Genomic DNA, 5,680 nt, shown 5'->3' on the forward strand with positions numbered 1-5,680 from the left:
TCTCCAGAAGTTTTTTTCTAATAATTCATCTAATTCTATCTAATTCATTGATAACAAATAGACTGGTCTGTAATTTTCCTTTCTTGTAATGACCTTCTCAGGTTTGGGGATCAACATTTTATTGACCTCATAAAATATGCTGTCATTTCCTTTTTCTGTTCTCCGAAAGAGTTTATATACAATTGGTGTTACTTCTTTCTTAAGTATTTGGAAGAATACACTGGTGAAATCATCAGAACCCAGAGATCTATTGTATGTTGTGTACCTTTACTAATTTTCATCTCCTTATTCTTTCAGACACTCACAATATATTAAATCCTCTTGCTGTGATTGTAGATTTATCCATTATTCCTTTCTGTTTCTGCAATTCCTTTGCCTTACATATTTTGTAGTTTGTTAGTTGTATACAAAATTAGAATTGTTACAGCTCCCTGATAGGTCAATATTTTTATTGTTGTGAAATATCACACTTTATTTTTAATAATGCTTCTTTCCTTAAAGTCTACTTTAAGGTATAGCTATACCAGCTTACTTTGGGTTCGGGTTTTTATAAAATGTCTTTATTTCCTTTATTTTTGCTTTTCTGTGGTATTATTTTTATTTATTTATTTATTCGTTCATTCATTCATTCACGTCTAGGATTTTATTATTCCCCCCAATATACCTGTTTGGGAAGATTAAGACAAAAATGTGCAAACTCACATTAAATAACCATGGTGATCAATCATTTCTATGAAGTCTATTTTATAAAAGAGATAGCAGTGGGAACCAACCAGAATAAGTCAGGGAGTTCCATTAGAAACTATAAGAGAACTTGGGAAGACATACACATGTCCTGACCTCTCTCTGTTAAAAGGCCAGAGCCCAGCACCACCCCCATCCAGAGGCATTACAGCTCCAAATAGGACTATGACCACGGAAATCTGATGGAAGCAGCTGGTCTGAAGGGGCATGGCACTCTCTTGGGTACTTCTGTGGTATTATTTTAGATCGTAATTTTTATATCTTTTGAAAAAGAACATATATTTATTACATTATTAAATATATATATTTATTTTTTAAAGATTTATTTATTTTAGAGAGAGAGAGAGCATGTACATATACACATGTGCATGCATGAGCAGGGGTGGGGGAACAAAGGGACAGGGACAGAATCTCAAGCAGACTACCTGCTGAGCATCGCGTCTCATCTCACAACGCTGAGATCATGACCTGAGCCAAAATGAAGAGTCAGATGCTTAACTGACTTAGCCACCCAGGCACCCCATTTATTTATTTATTTATTTGTTTAAAATTTATTTATTTATTTGACAGATAGAGAGTACAAGTAGGCAGAGCTGTAGGCAGAGGGAGAAGCAGACTCCCTGCTGAGCAGGGAGTCTGATGTGGGGCTTGATCCCAGGACCCTGGGATCATGACCCGAGCCAAAGGCAGTCGCTTAACAAACTGAGCCGCTGAGGTGCCCTGGCACCCCATATATTTAAAAGCTGTATGGAAATCTTTGGGTTTTAGTGAAATATTATGCCATTTATATTTATGGTAATTAATGATATATTTGGATTCATAGTTAACATCTTACAATTCTGTTTTGTATTTACCCTACTGGTTACTTGGTCCTTTTTTTAATCTTCTTTCCTGCCTTCTTTTGGTTTCATTAACCATTTTTAAAAAAAAATTATTATACTATCTTCTATTTATGCATTATGTTGTTTATACATAATATTATTATTCTCTTAAAAGTAACCCTAGAGTTTATAATATGTACCCTTGACTTGTTTCAGCTTAGTATTATACTTTTACTACTTCTGAGACAAGATATCCTTGCTGGCATCCTCATCAGTGGTATATACCATTCCAATCTGTTATCTGGGAGTAGATATAGATCTTTACCATTTATGGAAACTGACTCTTGTCTGGTTCTCTCTCCTTCTGGGTTCAACAGATCCAAATTCTCCTGAAGCCAAGGCATTCCCCCCCCCCTTTTTTTTTTTGGAACACTTTCTCTGCCAGGTAGTTGTGTTTTCTATCTCTCTGAGGCTTTAGAAAATCACCATCTCAACCCACCCTCTAGGCTGGAAAAGGGAAAAATATTTCTCATTTTTCTATTATAACCTCATAGACAAGAAAATGAGATACAATTTCTTAATCAACTATCCTCTCACACCTACTTGTATTGGGTTTTAAATCTAATCATAATCACAGTATTTCCATGGGAAATTAATTCCAAGTTACAAACACTTATCCTTTAGGGAACTTTGAAAACCCAACCTATTAATTACATATATTATCTGTATAAAAGAATTTTGTTTACTTCACTTTATTTAGGGAAAGGAAAAATTGCAGAGACCATTACTATAGGAATACTCTGGTCACTTCGCTTCAAGGTTTTGCTTCAATACTACATTTACAAATGAATGAAAATGAGGGAATATATGATCTCTTACCAAACTGCAAGATATTTTTGTGCCTTTAATTGTCTTCACTAGGATACAAATGACATAGAGATAGAGGAGGGTAATAATAGATATAATTCCCTGAGGTATACTGTGGAGTTAAAAAGGAAGTCACATATACATACGTAGGTAAGTTTTATTTTAAAGAATTGTATTTTGAGTGTTAGTACTTAGGCCAAAGAACCACAAGGCAGTGGCCTGGTTTAATAAAATATTACAAAGTTTCATAGGAAACTCTTCAGACACGATGTGGTAGCAGTTTTGACTAAACAGTTGCTACTTTTACGAAAAGTAACTGTCCTGATTCTTACATTTATCTCATTCCTCAATACCCAGCTTTTGGTTCTGAGGAGAGACAATGTGGTCCAGACCTCTTACCACTCCCTATGCTGTTTAGCTTTAATCCTGGGCTCATAGAGACCATCATTCTTCTCAGAGGTTTTGAGTACCCTGGTTGACTCAAGGACCAAACACCTTTTACAAGAGGGACTAAGGGTAAATTAGACTCAAAGTAATTTGTTTTTCTCCAGAACCCTTTCCTGATCTCACAGATGGAATACCCTTTGTGTTTTAGTTTTCCTGGACCACCATTCCCAAGTGTAGTCCGATAAATATTGGAATGAAGGCAGAATGATAACAATTGTGTATATTGTGTGTGGCTATGTAGTATATCATAAGAGGAAATGTTTTTCCAAAATAATTCATAAGTTTGGCCTGGGATCATCTGAAAACTGGAAATGATCTACAACACACGTCCATAGTCATAAAACAAATTTTTTAAATCTGCTGTTACTCATAAGAGATTTTCCGCACTTAATCATTCAAGAGCTGATTATCCAGAATGTGTAAAATACAAACCCGTTATTTCTTTCTTTCTTTCTTTTTTTTTTTTCCTCCCCTTCTGCTGCCCGAGTTTTGGTCATTTCACAGCTCATTACTATTCTCTCTCTGGGAAAATAAAAGCAAATGTAGCTCCAACTAGTATTTTCAACTTTCTATATAAAGGTTTTGAAGGGAGGATAATAATTATTGGTTTATGCACCACTTTTCATTACTAAGCATTTGGTTAGGCTCCACTGGGCACTGGGGAAGAATTTTAAAAGTTCAAAACATTGTCCCTGCTCCTAAGGCTCTTACAATATAATTGGAGAGACAAGGCTTGTGTACAATACAGCCAAATATTAATGCAAGGCAGTATATATTTAAACAATAACATGAAAGGATTCTGGCCATACAAACATGGTGTACGAGAAAACTTCATTTTTTTTCTACTCTTTCTCAGTACCTGGTAGGTAGCTTCAGCATACTCAGAAGAGTGAAAGTCATTTTGATAAAGTCATCATAGAATATAAGAAAAACTTACAGACCTACAGAACTTTATAGTGCATAGTATGGACTGACAAAACTGTCACAGAAATTCTAAATAAGGTAGTGAGACTTGAGTTAAATACCATAGAATGGATGGAATTTCAACATGAGAAAAGGAAAAAAAAGAAATTTCTGCACAAAGAAAAAAAATCCAGAATTCCAGGGTTGAAGACCCTTATATACTTCTAAATGAAATATTTCAAACATACAGGGGATAAAAATAATAATATGAACTCACCTTCCCCACCAAATTTTGTCAAATATTTACTTTTTAAATTATTTGTTTCTGATCCACTTTTTCAGGGGGGAAAATACAGATTTGGCTAAAGGCTTCTGCCTATGCTGTCATTATCCATCTTCTTCCCCAGAGGTAACAACTATCCTGAATTTGGAGTTAATATTACTGTGAATATTTTTAAATGTTTATCACACATAGAAATATGTGAAATATTGTGAAACAATACCATTGTTTCATGGGTCTAAAGTTAATGTAAATGGTAGCACGCTTTATGGATCTCCTGCCACTTTATTGTTTTCGCTAGATATTTTATTTTTTGAGATTGATGCATATTATAGTTCCAGTTCTAGTTCATGTATTTTAACTACCAGATAGTATTCTTCTGCGTGATCATACAACAATTTACTTAACCACTCTCAGGCTGATGAACATTTAGGTTGTTTCCAATTATTTTTCTGTTATACACAATACTTCACTGAATATTCATTTACGCATTTAAGGGAGTTTCTTGGGTATATATAGTGAAGTGGAATTGTTAGATTGTAAGATAAGGGCATCTTTCGTTTTAATAGATATTGTCAAATCGCCTTCCGATGTAATTGCACCAATTTCGTCTCTGCTCAGTAACGTATAAGAATTCCCATCTCTTCCTTATCCTGCAATTCTGATGACCACGTCACAGGCATGGCATGGCCAAAGGACTCTGGAATTGATTCTTTCTGGAACCTTGCTGTTTGTGTCGGTGATGCTCTGAGTTAGATCTCTTTATGAACCAAGTCCAGGCTTAGAGGAGATATGAGTCCTTTCAGAGAGAACTGGGAAAGAGTAAAGAAAGAATGGCTGAGGATGGCATGCACATTTTTAATCATTTTACATTGATATAGAGCACAACCTGAATTTCAGTCAGCAAGGCTCAGCAGATGTTCAATTGACTGGAACTAATCATTAATCCTGATCTGTTTCTGGCTTTCACTTCTCTAAGTTTCAATTTCCCCATCTGTAAATTATGGATGATAATAATTTAAGGAATCATTCCTTAACATAAAATAGAAATGTGAAAACATATAGAAGCTCTGTGAAAGCATATAGAAATGTGAAAGCATATAGAAGCTCTAAAAAACAATGTAAATTAAGTTACAAAAGATTTGAAAGCTGTTTTTGTGTCATGACTCCTTAGTATGAGCAGATAACATTTTAGCAGCTCAGAACCATTGCCAGATTTCCCATTGGCGTTTTTCTTGTGACCCTAGCAAGTCCTGGAGTCCCGCATATCTTAGACTTTGCTCAGGAGCACAGTAATTTTAAAAACCTATTCCAACCTTTATTTACCTTGACTGCTCTCAAAGAACATTAGAGGAATCCATTCATGGTTACAGAGCCCCCCTTGAGTTCCATTCTATTTCCTCTACTCTCACATAAAACCTTCAAATTCTTTCTTTAGAACCCAGTTTATTGGGCTTTGGGTCATCTCCCTTCTCCCTTTCTTCCAACACTTTAAAGGTTGACTTAACTCCTTTCTGGCTAACTTACCCCCTTCTCTTCTCACTTCTCCACTCATGTCTACAATCCGCTTACCTTAAATTCCACATTGCAAATGTATCAAACTAGGACAGGCTAGAAA

General features: G+C 35.2%; 1 non-coding gene across 1 annotated transcript; it reads right to left on the reverse strand.

Annotated features, from left to right (window-relative positions):
• Nucleotides 1-3,726: 3,726 nt before the first annotated feature.
• LOC131808732 (small nucleolar RNA SNORD59) lies at nucleotides 3,727-3,801 on the reverse strand. The gene has a single exon (XR_009344930.1). It is a non-coding gene; the product is annotated as a small nucleolar RNA SNORD59 (small nucleolar RNA).
• Between the last annotated feature and the right edge of the window lie 1,879 nt (nucleotides 3,802-5,680).

Source organism: Mustela lutreola, chromosome 9, assembly GCF_030435805.1.
Source record: "Mustela lutreola isolate mMusLut2 chromosome 9, mMusLut2.pri, whole genome shotgun sequence".
NCBI lineage: Eukaryota > Metazoa > Chordata > Mammalia > Carnivora > Mustelidae > Mustela > Mustela lutreola.